General features: G+C 38.2%; 1 protein-coding gene across 4 annotated transcripts in view; it reads right to left on the bottom strand.

Moving 5' to 3' along the window:
- The window catches only part of slc39a7 (solute carrier family 39 member 7), a 46,358-nt gene extending 30,090 nt beyond the window's left edge, over positions 1 to 16,268 (bottom strand). For 2 of the 4 annotated variants that reach the window (XM_089123387.1, XM_039683734.2), the window contains exon 1: positions 15,802 to 16,266. The gene's annotated coding sequence lies outside the window, so the exon portion shown is untranslated. Of the gene's footprint in view, positions 1 to 1,080; positions 1,159 to 15,801 lie in introns of all 4 variants that reach the window. The other 2 variants (XM_089123386.1, XM_089123385.1) reach the window with 2 other exon arrangements.
- Positions 16,269 to 18,916: the final 2,648 nt, after the last annotated feature.

The following is an 18,916-nucleotide window of genomic DNA, read 5'->3' as shown; positions in this document are numbered from 1 at the left end:
TAGGACTGTGTTGAGCAGGCCCAAAACAAACTCCACCGTGTTTTCTCCTTCGGTGCCCTCTGGAACTTGATATATTCTTAGATTATTCCGGCGAAGTCTATTTTGCAAGTCCTAGCATCTACCTGTGAGATCCGCCTCATGTTCCAGTAGAAATCGTAGCGCTCTTTCATGTCTCATCCCCGTCTCCTCAGCAGCGCTGATCCGTTTCTCCGTCTCCTCGATCCTGCTCTCCAAACCATTTATTTGGCATTTTAAGTCCTCAACCGAGGTCTCCACTTTTGTCAGCGATATTTTTGTTTGTTTATGCCTCTCTTGATTTTCTTTTCTTAGCAATTTCAGTTCTTCCATCACTTCAGTAAGGTCGGGAGCACGCGGGCTAGATTTAGCGGGCCTAGTAGGGCTAGGTGATTGTTTCTTATCATCTCTTTCTTTCAAATTTTCATTTTTTGAGGTAGTCTTGTGTCTCGTTGCTGTACTCATTCTGAAAAACTCTGAATATATCTGAATTAGCTATGTAAATCGGGATTTATTGCATCAATCGACGGAGCCTAACTTTCAAGCGTGTGCCATCTCTCTGACGCCACCGGAAGTCTCATTGCAGTTCTTTCAGTGGAAACAACTTAAAATACTCTTTCATTTCTGGTCATACAGAAAATAATAATACATTATTCGCAAATACATTTATTTGCGTATACTCACAATAACAAGAAAACGTTGTGCTTTAACAAACAGGTGCGCTTCATGATCTCCGTGAACTGAACCGCGAGAACTGAAACAGCCACCGCATTGGAATTTGTTCGTTTTAAATTTGACATTTAAAGCCACACCGTGGAACTCTTCAACCTTTATAATATATTACCAAAACCCATTGAGATGGTAGATCGACTTGCAATAGGTTGAATGACGCGTCTGCCGTCTCCTGAAGGTGTCTGTATCGCTTTTACTTGCACTTTGTAACTTCGGGTTTCGGGTAGGAACCCGAGCATAAAAAGAACTACAAAATTCGACCGCTTTACGGCATACGTCACTTCCCCCACCACCCACAACTTCCTCAGAATCTAACGTTAGTGCTCAACTCACGTTTGATTGCCGTCTGTATGTTTTCGTCATGCCGAACAACAGCTACAAGGAAGAAGGCAATGGTTTTATCAGAGGAAACTAAAAAAGAAAAGGGGAGAGTGACAAATTAAAAACCAGGACTAGGATTAACACATTGGTCCAGCTTTCGCTTCGCTCGCTGGCGTAAGCTAACGGAGGAGCAAGAGTGCTGACGCTTACCTGCACAAAAATGCAGTTTCTAAGGTAACCCAGATATAAGCAGTGTAGTATTTTCTGGTATTCCGGCCACAGCCGATGGTGTTATGAGTGTAATAAAATGCCCACAGCCCAGTGTTCATTTCTACAAACAGCCCGCCTCAGTGCAGGGCTCGCACTAATAAAATCGGCTCATGTCAAATATAACGTTAACGTTACATTAAATGTAGTGAATGCCCACGACTCAGTAGTACCCACAAACACTAACATTACACACCACATGTTCCACGGATTCTGTAAAAATAAACCAACACACATAACGTTACAGTCAGCTCTAGCCGACGGTGTTTTCAGTGTAGTGAAAATGTCCGCTGTCCCGCGCCCACATTCACTCACAGACATGATAATCCCCACGGGGATCACCCCGCTCGCTCGCTCAGCCGGCTGCTATGGGGAATCAAGCGCGGCAAGGTTGCCCGGCCCGCCTCATACACTGCAAGCACCATAGACAGTAAAAGCACAAGCACACACAATCTAAAGACACGGGAGGCTGACCGGTTGGCGATATTTTTTTTTCCCAGGATGGTAGGGGAAGACTCATTAATATTCATTAGGGAACTCATTCCTGATTGGTCTTAACCACAGTGACGGTTAGGTTTAGGGGCGGGGTTAAGGGTAGGTCGTCAGGCCTCAGTGACGGTTAGGTTTAGGGGCGGGGTTAGAGGTAGGTCTAAAGACCAATCAGGGATGAGCTCCCTAATGAATATTGATGAGTCTTCCCCTACCATCCTGGGAAAAAAAATATCACGACCGGTTGACTGTTTGTTGACTTTAATTTGCGACAGTGCTGCGGAGCTTGTGGCCTCTAGGGACGCTGGACGTGAAAATTACATGTCGAGCACCATCTACTGGCCAAAAAGTTCCGCAGTGTGGCTTTAAAGCTTTAGTCTGAGTAGACTAAAGCTTTAAATGTCCAATTTAAAACGAACAAATTCGAACCGAAAGCCAATATCTTCTGACTATGTAATTATGTAACCTAACTAATTATGCATTTCTCTCTAAAAGTGCATCCGGGGATGGAGATTTGTTTTTCGCAGAAACTGATTTAGAAAACAATAGTTTATTAATAAACAATTAATGCCTCGTTATTTTATATTATTTATCAGACACATTTATTATATCTTATAAATCCCCTTTCTGTAGGCTGTGGTTACGGCTCTTCTCATTCAGCACTGCGGGGAAAATATAATTTCCAGGTTCTAATTTGGCCTCAGAAAAACCAGTAAAATCTTTTTTTTTCCATATTCATTTGTCAAATATTTTAAATGTTTAAAGGGGCAAAAAAATAAAACAAATATCTGAAAATTCGTCGACATATAGCCTATATATTTTTGCGCAGCATTTGACGTAGTCCCACAGTGCAAATGAACATTTGGTGTTCAACTCTGCGTTTTACAAAATACAACAATCGTTCATTTTCCGTTTTGCAATTAGGCCTACGGATTAAATAAGGGGAAACGAATGAACACAAAAGTACACTGACCGTTTGGACATATACGAGGCAGAGTTCTTTTTTAAAATTCATAAAAAATACAAGGAATAGCCTACTAGACAAAACCTCAAAGAAATGCCACAATCAAGACCGCGGAGCAGAAATGAGGGAGAAACACACAGAAACTCTTTGACTTTCCCTGCCATTAATGCTTGGATGACACACCACATCTCCTTCCATAAATAATAATAATGTCTAGTGCGGTGGCTGTGATATACCAACGTCCGTTGCCATTATTTTTGGAATGGCTTATCGCGAAAGGAAAAAATAGAAACGCTGTCGTTAATAGAAACGCTGTCATTTCACAATATTTTTTTATCGACAATCAGAGAAAAAACAAACGCAAAAGTTTTGTGCAAATATGTATTGACGCCACTTAACCGAGCAAAAAGGTTTCACTCGGTTATGCAATTTTAAACGGTTAATCGGTTAACCGGTTAACCATGGACACCCCTACTGCTCACCTTTTCCATTAGGGACCATTCGCTTGTGATGAGCTCCATTCTGGACAGTTTTTTCTCGAAGATGACAGCAGACACAGCTGCTTGCTACTCCGATGCACGTTAGATCATTTCATATGTGCTGTTCCATCGCGTTGGAGAGTCGTTAATCAGCATCTCAGTTTTCAATCCCAAAAGTATTTGTTTCTGCTGAAGGAGGTAACTGTCGGCGGAAGATTTGCTGAAATGTGAGGCCGCCACTTTCAGCCTACTAACGGGAATTCGATGGCTCTGACCCCGAGCCCTTTACGCACAGCCAAGTTTATTGTGTGCGCAGCGCAACACATGGTATATTTACTGTTTGAAGATGTCTCTCCACTGCATTGACGTAAATAGTGGCATTGTCCATTGTGATGGCTATCACGGATCCCCTTTCTATGCCAAAAACGTCCAAGATCTCTTGAACGCATTCGCCTACATTCTCTTGTTTTTAGCACATTGTTAAGCATTTCCCAGTCATCATTACTCCAATGGGCCGTAGCTGTAACATAGGATGCTGTCGCTAGGGATGTCCACCCATCCATGGTAAGAACCACATCTTTGTCTTTGATTGATTCCTTTATTTTGTCTGCGGTGCTGTTATACACTTCAAAAATTCTATTGGTGACTGTTCCACGGCTAGAGATACCTCGGTATCTCTAGGTACCTCGGTTCCATTGATTGACAGAACTCCCTGAAGCCTGTCCCATCCACGACACTGATCGGTCTCATGTCCTTACAAATGAACGAAATTAATTTCTGCGTGATGGCCTCTTGTCGTGGTGCAGACAAAGATTTTGTGTCGGGCGGTGCAAAATAAGTGTCAAGACACTGCTGTTTAACTGGAGTTCCACACATTATGCCATGCTCATTTGGGTGCACATTTTCGAGATGTGACCTCATGTTGCTAGTGGTCGAATGGTATGCTAACTGCATCTTACATAGCTTGCATTCAACTTTATCTCACGGCTTCACAATTTTACCATCTACCGACCAAAATCCAAAGCACTTCCAGACATGGCTTTTTAGATTTTGGGGGGTTAAAATCACTTTCACTGCTGCGGTCAAGTTGGGCTCTGCACTTTCTGCCATCTCCATGAATCAACTTTCAGCAGTGAGTGACGATGTGCCAGTGCGACTCCTGTGACCTGTCCCTGATCCAACATGCCCCGTTAACACTACACTGAAATCATTATTTACCTTGTTGTTGTTTCTCCAAGCGACACGATACCATTCATTATCTCAATGGTGAGAGGGCGACTTACGGCAACACGCGCGGTCGCGACCATTGGCGACCGGAGGGGCATGTCCAGTGACGCGACAAAGTTGAGAAATTTTTAACTTTATGCAAATGAAGAGCGATTTTCGTGAGCGACAACCAATAGGAATGAAGTCAATGGAGTGCTTCACTCTTCAGAGCTGAGTCTGACCGAGGCAAGTTGAACGAGAAGCTCATTTTAGCAGTCAGAAACTGTCCTATAATGGATGATATATCTCCGTGTACACCCAGTGGTGTTCACCATACCGACCCGTGACTCGTTTGCTGCAGTTAAATAGCAGCGATGGCAAAGAGCACTCACTGTTTCTCGTTCATCTTTAATATTAGGCATATTATGTACTGATTCCATTTATATTTAGACTTTTCCTTCCAAAACATTTGTTTGTAACGGCAATAAAACGCATTTGTTGTTCATCTTTAATATTATGCATTTTATGTACTGATTCCATTTATATTTAGACTTTTCCTTCCAAAACATTTGTTTGTAGCGGCAATAAAACGCATTTGTTGTCTAACATAGAGTAACATCTGTGAATGTCACTCACAAACATTACTAGGCAACCAGTAGTGGGGAACGCCCTCCAGCGCAGCCACTGGCGACCTGCAGCGACAAACTCGTGTGTAGTGTGAACGGGGCTTAAGGCAGCGTGTATTCCCACTCGCTAAACAAAAACCGCCCCTCTGCTACCATGGGCGGGGTTTTTTTCTCACATTCGAATATTAATTTTCACCATTGAATTTCTGTTTTTTTTTTTTCCTATATGAATATATATTCGAATTTTGAATATTCGTTGACAGCACTAAATTGGACCCTCTTTGATTATAAAGCCCTGTCTATGGTCCTGTATTAGGTATAAGGTAAATAATGAATGTGTAGCCTGAATATTGTGAATGCATTTAATAAATTTAATTACCTAGCTTTAGTAGCGTTCAGTAAATAAACGTGTCTGAGAAAAATTATTCATACAGTTGACCCTATGTTTACTTTCTTCACTAACAGACACAAATAAAAAGCTTATATCAGTCAAAGCTCAGCTTTAGGAGGGGAAGAGACAGGGCAAGAGAAAAACAAAGAGAAAAAGAGGGTGATGCTGATGAGGAGAGAAAAATAATCAGCTGCACACTGACATGGTTTCTTATCCAATTATCCATTTTTTTGGTCTTCAAAACATCCTTATGCACATGTAGATCAGAGAAAGCAAAATTGTCTCGGGGAAACCCTGAAACCCCGTAAGTAACCTACCTCACATTTGGGACAACAGTGATTATAAAACCCTGCCTTTGCATGGTAATGAAACTGGTTAATAGTGAGTATTAGATCCTAAACTAAAGCGTTACCTTTTTTTTATTATTTAAAAAAAATCATACCCTCATTAGCCGCGTTTCCACGGCCGGGCCAGGCCCGAGCCGTGCTAGTGCGTGCCAGGGACAGTCGCGTTTCCACTGTCACTTCCCTTGATCGGGGCTTACTCGAGGCCAACGGCCAGGATTTCTGGCCCGCCGAATACCTTGGGCCAAAGCGGGCCAGCTCGGGCTAGAGGCATGCTCAAGGTAAAAGGCGGAGTTTAGCGGTGTTATGGAACATTATGATCTGCAGCAAAATGCACATTTCACTTTTTTATATTGTGCAAAATAATCACTGCTCGAAATGGAGAAAACGCCTGTCCTGAACTGTCCTGGTCTGTCCTGAGTTAACAGAAGGGAATGCATTAATGTCACTTTCCCGCCGGAACAACCCCCCTCAGCCTGACTAAGTGGCAAAAGATCTGCTGCGTGACTGGATTTAATATGGAATTAATTTTGAGCCAATAAAAATGAACGTAACTTTTCAAGAAACGAATGAAAATATAAATTGAAACTGAATAAAATATCTTTGAAACTGAAAAAGAATGAACCGCAAGCAATTTTTTTGACTTTGTTTTTAACACACTACATGTTTTGCTAACTATTCCTCATATTTCGTTTACTGATCTACACTTACAAATGCGCTTCCAGAGTTTTCATTTACGCTTCTGAAGTTTTCGTTTACACTCCCTGTTTTTAAAAGAAGAGAGAGAGTACTTGACCATTTTCCACGTCTCCATTCATAATATGTAAACACTCATTTGTTTTGAAGTTTAACCCTGGGCGCAATATTTATTCTGCAAAAGGCAACAAAATGCTTTTTCTGTATCCATATTTGAGTAATAATTATGTAAAAAAAAAAAACATTTTGGAGAAAAATGTTGAATTTTTAATAGTCTTATATAATTTATATATATATATATATCCAAATTCAAAACCTAATACATGCAAGTAATTATGACTGAAAAAATCCAGCAACTAGGGAGTAGACGCTACACAGCCATGGATAAATGTTTATTGGGCTATAGAGCCATCTACTGGTTACACAATAGTATTACAGATGATAAATGGTGTGTTAGTCAGGTAAACATTTAGTACTGTAAAATCCCTTAAAACATTTATATAATTTGTTTGAAATAATTATTTTAAGTCTGCAAATGGTTACTGCATGTGGGAGTTCAAAGCAGTTTGTATTGTTAGATTATAATACATTTCCTTTCTCATTTTCCAGGGATTTGAGCAACTTTTCCATAAACAAAATTCTGATGCTGACACAGAGGATGGAGTGATAATACCAGAGATCAGCTGTCTCCATCAGACAATAATGTTACTTTGTTCAGACATATCACCTTTAAATGACTGGGATCCTTATCTTCAGACACCTGTTGTATTTTATTTTAATATGATAAAATAGCAAATATTTTAATTTCTTTGGAGCTCTAGATTAAAACAAACACAGTTCACAAGAGGTTGCAGTTTATTCTTATTAGTCTCTGCTGATCATGGATTTGCATATCAACAGCATATGAATGGGATAGTTCATCCAAAAATAAAATTATCACTTATTTTACTCACCCTCATGCTGTCCCAGATGCATTTTACTTTCTTTCTACATATAAATACGAATTAAGATTTTAAGGAAAGTAATCCATCTCTGCAAGCCCTAAAGATGCTTTAAAAACCACACACAGTGACCGTGATGTCCATGTGACCTCAGTGGATGAATCAATCTGAAGTGAAACAATAGGATAAAAAAAAATACTAATAATGTAAACTGTTTTAACTATTAAAAATAACTTCCGACCAACTGCCATACATGGGTACAATCCACTTGTGTTATGTGGACTCACAGAGATGTATTATTTCATTAAAAATCTTTGTGATTATACATTTTTTTATCTATATTATGAGAATACTGTGCATTACATGTATAGTATGCAGTTCATGTTTTGTGGATTCTGGTCTTTCCTGTCATAACTGCATCCAAGACTTTCTCTTTGATACTTGTGTATATGCTGTAGTGACAATAAAGAATGAATACATTTATTAGATTTTTTATTTAAATTCATTTAACTGATTTTATAAGTCATAATTGAACCTGTTGATGATTGTTCAAATATATTTACCATTTTAAATGTGAGAAAATAATATTAACAAAATGAAATAAATAAAATGATCAGCATGATTAAAAAAATACAAACAAAAATATTCTTTGTGTGAAATATGTAATGAAATGCCCTTTGAGGTCTGTATCATCTGACAGCAACCCACGATTGTAATTTTCATATAGTTTAAATTCCTCTTATTTAAGTGATCATACATGATCAGGCCATCCTTAAAAATATTTTGGTTTGCAGTAACAGCAAATTTTTTTTTAAAAAGGGTCGGTAGGTAGGTCTATATTTTTTTTCCAGGATTCAGTGTAAAAAAAAAAGTAAAATTTTGGTCATGGTGATCATGATTTTTTTTTTTTTTTTTAATTGCATACTGTGACATCACTGACTGGGTCTTCAAACTGTGCATCCACCGCTAGGTGTTAATGCAACCTACAACCGGCTATGTTTTAGGCCAGTCACAAAATGAATAAATATCTATTTGTTATGCAGCAGTGTGCAGGCTTTTTTTCCATATACATGAGATATAAGCAAAAACAAGTACAAACACATGGTGAAACAAAGAATACAATTAAACAAAGATACAAATTAGCCTATATACACAGTGCTTTAATTTCAGAAAGGTCTAAAATTAGCTACTTTTCAGTTAAGTGTGTTGCGTAGTCTGAAAAGAAATTTAATTTAGTAATCAAATGTAAAATGACACTGCATGGTTTATCATAGTTAGATTAATGATTTTTAAAGTTTAAGTTAACCATTCAAGAGCTGCAAGTGATTTTTCTCTGCCTTTTGTTGCGTTTGATTCCCATTACTGGCTCAATCGTCACATGTTTATTAGACTACTGCCCCTTTAAGACCGAGTGCGGATCTAACAGATGACTGATGCACCACCATATCCTCCCAACTATTCACGTCCATTTAAGACATAAACTGTGTTTAAATGAATCTCAGAGCAGGTCATTTTATATTTTATGTATATTTGATAGTTTAGCTGCGCACAGTCCAACGCTGTGCTGAAGCTCAAAATGACTACTTTTCTTGTCTCGTTGCAGTGCATTTCGGAGCACGCATCACCTTGCGCAGACTTTTGTGCTTTTAATAGCTCTTTTAATGATTGAACGCGTCCGCAGTTTAGCAACAGTACAGACTGCATTTTACAACAATTACCGGTCGTGATTCTGACGGTACGTTTGGGCTTTAGGAAGAAATGACAGCGCAACGCTGTGAAGGGAAGGAAGTTGCGCTAGACAGAATGCGTCTGTACTCTGTAATTAATAGTTTCATCTCAAATATCTTTTTATAATCTTTGAAAGCGGAAATCTAAAATACAATTAGAATAATATCCCAGATCTAAAGTGTAGGTAACCATGTTCTGTCCTCATTGTCACTCATTAAGCAGGGCTGTCATGTTGTGCGCGCTGTGGCTCCGGGTGAGAGATCGTTCTCTCTTCTGGACTGCGAATAGCAAAATTGCATCAGACAAATTGTTTAATATTATTATTATAGAAATGGTTGATATTCAGCCCCGTTGCCCGTTTAATACCGGGTTTACCAAGCGGGAACACTGAATGAAACGAAGCGAACGTACAAGCCTTATAGACAGTGTGACACGGGTAAACCAATCGTGTAAACATTTAATCAGATGGCCACAGGTTTTTATTTAAAAGAAAGAACGTAGCCTACGTTTGTAGACATAAGCAACTTTCACAATAATAACTAAAATATCATTTTATGGAATTTGAACTAGTCGTTTGAAGAGTAAAAAAAAAAATCTGTCGGTCTGAACGCAAGTTACAACCGGCAAGTCGGTCGGACTAAAAGGGAAAAAAAAATAAATAATTGGGTCGGCCCTAAATTGACAGGGTCGGTCGGGTTATGGCAAACAAGAATATTTTTAAGGGTGGCCTCATTTGATGGTGTAAATGCATATGGTAACAATGAGAAATTTGATGGCCATGGTTGCCAACCTTGATTACCTGGTTGAAGTGAAACTTTCTTGACTGCTAAATATATCACACACGTATACTAGTAGGCTATTCTCTTGTAATAGCACAACCTATTCAGAGCCTAACATGCAAACGAATCATCAAGAATAAACAAATATTCTCCTAAAACATTGGACACAATATTTTAAGTAGTCATATACAGTGGGCCTACTTTGATGTACAATTACACCTGAATAGACTGATCTCTTGTGAACCTAAAAGCTTCTGTTGACAAAGTAATCGCAGCAGAAGGTAAATACAGATAAAATTAAAAAACAAACGTAACTTAATATCACTAAAATTAAATAGAAAGCTGCGCTTACAGACGCTCACATCCACACGTGTAAACACAACTCTGACGTCTTCACTTCCAGGTCAAGAAGCTGTCAATCAAAAACTCAGTAGCCAATGAGAATACACTGCTACTAGCCCCGCCCCCACGAGAGATTTGTGTCAGAACAGCGAACGCAAACTCAGGGAGTGTAAACGAAAACTTCAGAAACGTAAATGAAAACTCTGGAAGCGCATTTGTAAGTGTAGATCAGTAAACGAAATATGAGGAATAGTTAGCAAAACATGTAGTGTATTAAAAACAAAGTCAAAAAATTGCTTGCGGTTCATTCTTTTTCAGTTTCAAAGATATTTTATTCAGTTTCAATTTATATTTTCATTCGTTTCTTGAAAAGTTACGTTCATTTTTATTGGCTCAATATTAATTATATAGTTTTAAGCCTTAAAGTGATACTTCACTTTGAAATTAATTTTTGATATGTTTTAGCTTACCTCAAGGGCATCCAAGAAGTAGGTGTCTTTGTTTCTACAGTATTTCCAATTTTGACATTTTTTTCGGTCAAACCGTTCTTGTCTGTCAGTCATATAATGCAGGTTTAGGCGATTCACGTCAAAGAGCATGCACAGAGAAGTCAAAATCAAACATGATTTAATGACTCGTAAACACATTGATGGCCTGAGACACGAAATGAGCGGTTTGTGTGAGAAAACGAACAGTATTTATATAGTTTTTACCTTGTGTAACCACAGCCATGTCCAACAGATCTGAATCAGTTGTCTAATGTCCAACTGAACCGAAGTGAACCAAGTCCAACGTTCCGCCGGAAGTGATCGCTTGCAAGTGTATGTCACTCATTGTTTACACAGAGATTTCGGAAGTTTTACCTAAGTTTTCACTAAACATATTTAGATATATAGAAATCATCTTCCATTGCAATTTCCTGTATACGTTTAGATCTTCACAGTAAAACTTCTGAAATCTACACTCACCGGCCACTTTATTAGGTACCCCATGCTAGTAACGGGTTGGACCCCCTTTTGCCTTCAGAACTGCCTCAATTCTTCGTGGCATAGATTCAACAAGGTGCTGGAAGCATTCCTCAGGGAGTTTGGTCCATATTGACATGATGGCATCACACAGTTGCCGCAGATTTGTCGGCTGCACATCCATGATGCGAATCTCCCGTTCCACCACATCCCAAAGATGCTCTATTGGATTGAGATCTGGTGACTGTGGAGGCCATTTGAGTACAGCGAACTCATTGTCATGTTCAAGAAACCAGTCTGAGATGATTCCAGCTTTATGACATGGTGCATTATCCTGCTGAAAGTAGCCATCAGAAGTTGGGTACATTGTGGTCATAAAGGGATGGACATGGTCAGCAACAATACTCAGGTAGGCTGTGGCGTTGCAACGATGCTCAATTGGTACCAAGGGGCCCAAAGAGTGCCAAGAAAATATTCCCCACACCATGACACCACCACCACCAGCCTGAACCGTTGATACAAGGCAGGATGGATCCATGCTTTCATGTTGTAGACGCCAAATTCTGACCCTACCATCCGAATTTCGCAGCAGAAATCGAGACTCATCAGACCAGGCAACATTTTTCCAATCTTCTATTGTCCAATTTCGATGAGCTTGTGCAAATTGTAGCCTCAGTTTCCTGTTCTTAGCTGAAAGGAGTGGCACCCGGTGTGGTCTTCTGCTGCTGTAGCCCATCTGCCTCAAAGTTCGACGTACTGTGCGTTCAGAGATGCTCTTCTGCCCACCTTGGTTGTAACGGGTGGTTATTTGAGTCACTGTTGCCCTTCTATCAGCTCAAACCAGTCTGGCCATTCTCCTCTGACCTCTGGCATCAACAAAGCATTTCCGCCCACAGAACTGCCGCTCACTGGATGTTTTTTCTTTTTCAGACCATTCTCTGTAAACCCTAGAGATGGTTGTGCGTGAAAATCCCAGTAGATTAGCAGTTTCTGAAATACTCAGACCAGCCCTTCTGGCACCAACAATCATGCCACGTTCAAAGTCACTCAAATCACCTTTCTTCCCCATACTGATGCTCGGTTTGAACTGCAGGAGATTGTCTTGACCATGTCTACATGCCTAAATGCACTGAGTTGCCGCCATGTGATTGGCTGCTTAGAAACTGACATAGACGCGCAGGCAATCATTTCCAGCGGAACGTTGGACATGGTTCAGTTGGACAATGGACAACTGATTCAGATCAGTTGGACATGGCTGTGGTTACATGAGGTAAAAATAGCATAAGGGTCAGTGACGTGCCGCACTGATTTGCACTTCCAGGAGCAATAAATATTATATATATTAGCACTTCCAGGAGCAATAAATATTATATATTAATATAAAATAGTTTTAAAATTATATAGATGTTTTAATCTCACATCACCTGTCCTCCTCACTGTTCTTAATTGTGTTAAATTTCAAAAATAGGTAATTTTTAGACTATTAATGTGGTCAAATGTCATACGGTCAAACGGAATTCACTTAAAGTTATTTCAGACAATTGTATTTAAAATGATTAAAAATGATAAAATTTTTCATTTGGCATATTTTTTCAAGTCTTAAGATAAGCATATTAAAGTATCAGTATAGTGAAATTTGATGGCAATCAGAGGACCCCTGAAGACCAGCCAAGTTGAAGGCAAGTTTAAGATTTTGCACCTAAATTTGGGGTAATTTCACCTTTTCCAAGTGTGTTACCATGTGTCACAGATTTGGGTGTCATATGGTCAAATGTCAAAAAAGGGTTTAAAACATTTAAAATTTGAAAAAATATTTATTTACAGGTGAAATATAAAGTTTAAAAGTCAAGGTAAAGGGTAAAGATGGAAGGAGGTGGCTAAGCAACTGCCTGTTATAAATGACACAGCACAAAATTGTCATAAAGGCAAACAAAAAATGTCATCTAGACAAACGATTTTACCGTATGACATGTTGTTATACCATGACACAGAGCATTTAACTGTTATATCACATATATAGTTTGTACGACTACTATGAATTAATATTAACATAATATATTTCTGCCTATTTTAAGCATTTTTTCACATTATTACAGATGCCTCTTTCTAGTCAGGAGAGGGGTGCATGTTTCCGTGCAAAGCTAAGGGCAGATCCTGAGGCTAGAGAGGAGAACCTAGCCAAGAGGAGGGAAAGGTATAACTGTAAGATTATATGATGCCAGTAATGTTAGGATGTGCCAGTTTAGTCAGTACAGGCAGTATCTTATCTATAGGCCTGAGTTGAAGTAAGCATTACAATGTTTCTGGAAAGTGGCTTTATATACAGTGGGGCCAAAAAGTATTTAGTCAGCCACTGATTGTGCAAGTTCTCCTACTTAGAATGTTGAGAGAGGTCTGTAATTTAATTTTCATCATAGGAACACTTCAACTATGAGAGACAAAATGAGAAAAAAAGTAAACACCAGCTACAGTGTGTGCAAACCTGATGAAGACTTACAGGAAATGTTTTACCTCTGTCATTGCCAACAAAGGTTATGTTACAAAGTATTGAGTTGAACGTTTGTTATTGAACAAATACTTATTTTCCACCATAATTTACAAATAAATTCTTTAAAAATCCTAATGTGATTTCCTGGATTTTTTTTTTCTCATTTTGTCTCTCATAGTTGATGTACCTATGATGAAAATTACAGACCTCTCTCATTATTCTAAGTTGGAGAACTTGCACAATCAGTGGCTGACTAAAGTAAATACTTTTTGGCCCCACTGTAGATATATTATTCACGTGTGTGTGTGTGTGTGTGTGTGTGTGTGACTTTTTTGGGGAAAAAGTCCTTATAAACCACCCGTACCAGTATAGGTGTGTGTGTGTGTGTGTGTGTGTGTGTTTGTGTGTGTGTGTGTGTGTGTGTGTGTGTGTGTATCTCACTGTTGTAAATCTGACATATGGTCATGTTTTACATATAGCATGTCCTATGTATTCCTTGTACTTAAAGAGAGTTGAGTTGACTAAAAGAAATGTTCATGTGTTGGGAAATATATTCTACTGTTAAAAAAAGGTTCACTTGAGATGCCCGTTTCTTTGAAATCATTTTGAATTGGCCTACATCAATTTATTACATTAAAATGCAATGAAACATTGAAATTGTACTATGTCATATGGTAAAACAAAATATGTCATATGGTAAAACATTGAATTTTAAAATAAATAAAAATAGATATTTTTGTTTACAGGGTTCATGAAAATAATGGAGGAGCTAGTATGATATATATATATATATATATATATATATAATTTCTTGCAAAAAAAATAGAACAAATGTCCATAGATGGCATGCTGTGGTTGTTAAAAAACAAAATATCTAGTATTTGTGATGTAGGTGGTTATATTTTGCAACTTGTTATATAATACTTACAGATCAATTATTACATTCATGGTTGTTTTTAACTGTGTCATGAATATGAAATTTAATTTATTGCTAAAAATCACTTCGTTTTACCGTATGACATTTTCAAGGACCGTATACAAAGAAACACATTAAAATGTCATATATTGTTATTTTTTTATAAAGGGCACTAATAAAAACAAAAAATATATACACATAGATGTACACAAAAATGCTATATTTAATTTGTCCTTTCATTTTTATTTTTTTTACTGTTTTGAAATTCTAAAAAGTCACTGACCCATAAATACTGTTCGTTTTCTCACAAACCGCTTGTTTCGTGTCTTAGGCCATCAATGTATACTTACTTACATTTACGAGTCATTAAATCGTGTTTAATTTTGACTTCTCTGTGCATGCTCTTTGACATGGACCCCCATACCTGCATTATATGACTGACAGACAACAACGGTTTGACTGAACAATGTCAAATTTGAAAACACTGTGGAAACAAGACAACTACATCTTGGTTGCCCTTGAGGTAAGCTAAAACATATCAAATTAATTTCAAAGTGAACTATCCCTTTAATCCAAAAGGAACCAGTGTGATGCTAACTGCCGATTGGCCTACAAAGTGACGTCATAACTGACATGTGGAACAGCCAGGAAGATCACAAAAACAATGACATTTCAGGAGGGCAGTTATTATTAGATAATACTTATTAAATAGCAATGGCCATCCAAATAAATATTTTTAGACTCAAGCATAACGAGAAAAACATGACTATGACTTGCTAAAAGTGATGTATCTTACACCGTGGGAAACCTGGAGTCAACAGACAGACAATTACTTAACCAAGCCTCATCATAAAATAAATATTCAGAGTATAAAAAAAAACAGTTTTTAACCACGATAAAGAGATCGTGTTAAATAAAAAACATCTGTTGGTGATGCATAGGCTTAAAAGATAGATACATTAACAGGTCTCAACACCATGATCCTGTGTATTTAAAAAAAGATTATAACTCATCTGCAGTATCAACAAACAACAATAGAGTAAACAGAACAGTGATAAGTACAGTAAACACACGACCAGTCTATCAAAGTGCAATGATCAACGTGTAAATACCTGCTGCTGATGAAAACGCCTTGAAGACCGCACACTGTATCACAATCAGCAGTCTACTAGCCGTGCACGCGTCAAGTAATGTTATAATTTGCAAAGACTCCGATTATTTTCACTGTCGGTGGAGTAGAGATCATGAGATGCTACTGCTCACACTCAAACCGACGTGGCATTTTGTCAATGCAGTAAAGTGCCGCGAGACTTTAGAGTTGTGTGTTCAAAAAAACATAAAACAATGAAATAACGCGATATTACAGCCACGCGTCAAGCCGGATGCGAATGGTGTACGTTAAATACTACTGAAACTGTTTATCACCAGTATTATTTTAAAGGTATCTTTCTGTAGTTGTACACGAGGAGATGGGCGAATCAGAGAAAGTTTATATTCTAAGAAAATATTGGGCGGCAAGTGTTGTTCGCGGTTTGCTGCTGCTTCTTCTTCTTCTTCTTCTTCTTCTTCTTCTTCTTCTTCTTTGAGCTTATTGGTGGTTCGCATTCTTAAAAAGAGCATTACCGCCATCTACTGCAGGAATAGATCAGAGACACACTTATACCACAACTCCCAGAACAATCAGGACTTGTGCTTTCAATGTTGCTGCGTGTTCAGCTCCTCCATTTACAGCCAAAGTCCATCATCTTCCAGAGAAGGATACTGATACTAATAATACTAATAGCCTATCTATATTCTAAAGATCAAATTTGTTCTACTTAAAAACTTTATTATTAACCTACTCCCCTCTGCTGAGTTTAAAACCATCTTTAACGTTAATTGTTGATTATCTTTCAACTTAAATTCTTCAATCATTTTTTACTTCTTTCCTCAGAACATTTATTACACTTAATAAGTACATGCTCCACTGTTTCTCTGATTCCACACCATTCACATAATCCTGTAGGATGTTTTCCAATTATTTGCATTGTTGAATTAAGTCCTGTATGTCCCAGTCTTAATCTAGAAATAATACAGTCTTCCTTCCTTCTCCCAATTGAATTCCTTCCTCTACCAACCAATGGTTGTATTAAATGTAAATGTCTACCTTTTTCCTCATTGTCCCAATACGATTGCCAATTTTTATTTATCTCCCTTTTGATTATTGATTTCATTTCTAATTTACTATACCCAATTTGAATATCTATATTTTCCCGCGGTTTGCTGCCATAGATATATACAGTACTAGACCTCACCTTGGTTCTAAGCATGTGTCAAAACCGCCGCCATCTTGGAACAGGGGTCTTGTCATAGGAAGTAGCTAGTTAACGCTGCTGTCTCTGCCTTAACTTCGAATTCATTGATGGTGGTGGACTTTTGTGCAGCGTATGATGTTCACGGATGAAATCTGAACTAGGAAGAGTGTTTAAAAAAAAAAAAAATCTTTCTGCAATCAATGATAAATACAGTCTGACCGTTGCCAAAAAAAAACAAGAAAATCGCATTCATGATGATTTATTTCCGTTAGATCTGTGTCTACTACAATAGCTGTGTCCCAATGTGAAGGTTGCGTCCTTCGAAGGCTGTAGACTTCGAAGGATGCAGCCTATTTGGCCTTCGAAGGACGCTTCATGTAGCCTTCGTGGGATTTCCTAATTGCGCAACCAGGTGTTCCCTATTACTGCTCCTGGTGCCAAGCAACGGAGCGAGTACAGCGCTGCCATGATCACTCATTTAATGAAAATGAGTAAACAGCTATGGAGACAGGCTATTGTCATTTTGTTGTTTTATATTTTACTGGAAATTTTTATATTTTCCTGTCTTTAAATGAGGGGCAATATATATATAATCACATAATTTCAATTCACATAACCACTAAAAAAATATTTCGAGTCATGTATTTTCGGCTCAAGAGTTGGCCAGAGCTGGCTTAATGCTAGAGGCTGCGTCCTGAATAGCCAGATTACACTGTAAACTGTTCAAATATTGGGTGTTAACCTACGTAAATATTGTAATGAAATAGCCTAAAAAATAATAATGATAAAACATAGGCACATATAGCCTATATTCAAATGTTAATCGTACCTTGATGCGATTTTGTAGGGTTTTCTTTTCATTGCCTAAATATGGACCATGGTGAATATATTTATACAGGCTGTCAATCCTATTTGAATATTTTAAACCGGTTGGATATAAAAAGTCCAGTGCAAACGTCGTTACTCCCGCTCGTCGTGGTCAGCTGTCAGTCACAGTTGCTAGGCGACAAGAACAATCCTCCGCACGCTAGACCAGTCCGAGCGCTCTAGGTGCGCACTTTGATATGGGACGAAGTTGAAGTTAGCAAAAATTTGTTAATATTGTGACAATGGACCAACAATTTGTTACTTTAATTTTTAAAATAACCAGTGGGAGTCTGGGAGAATGTATAAGGAACTTACTGCGATAGTATTCATGTACAAATGTGAAGTAGCCTACTTTTTTCCCTCACAGGACAACACTACACATTTTACATTAAACGACACAAAAGTATATTATAGTTTAATGTATCAACCTTGCAGATCAGAGACCCTTACAAAAATAAACAAATATCCAGAGCCATGAATTCTCTTTTGTGTACACATTTAAAGTTGCATAAAATAATGAATAATAAAGACATACAATGTACAAGAAATACAATACAAGGCTATAAAGCCGTTTTCGCATTTCCACTTGACAAAACCATGCAATGCTGACGAATGAGTTAAGATGAATAAGAAAGAAAAAAAACGAGAAAAAAAACTTTTGGCTGTTAACACTGGTTTCTCTGGCTATTTGAGTAAATAAAAACATAATACTTTTACATTTAAATGTGAATTTGCCGTCCACCACTGAACTCTCGGCCACCCTTTTTTTAAATAAAAATGCTGTCGTCACCCGCGCAATGATTTATGGGGTAGGATCGGGTAGTCCGCGAAGTGTCCATTACTGGGTGCTTCTCATTTCTTATTTGTGCATCCTCGTTTCCTTTCCTTGCTTCCTTTCCTTGCGTCTCAGCTCCACCCCCTATAGGACGTGAGGGAAGGAAGCGAGGAAAGGAAAGGAGGACAGAGGAATCGAATAAAAGCTTTTTTATATCCATTGGAATTCTTGATCACTCGAGCGTCACTCCACAGTGTCATCAGCAGCGCTAAAAGGATCTGCCCTTATGTT

Source organism: Pimephales promelas, chromosome 18 (genome assembly GCF_988280905.1).
Source record: "Pimephales promelas chromosome 18, fPimPro1.hap1.1, whole genome shotgun sequence".
In the NCBI taxonomy this organism is placed as follows: Eukaryota; Metazoa; Chordata; class Actinopteri; order Cypriniformes; family Leuciscidae; genus Pimephales; species Pimephales promelas.
The sequence above is the reverse complement of the archived record's forward strand: the minus strand, read 5'-3'. Positions and strand labels throughout refer to the sequence as shown.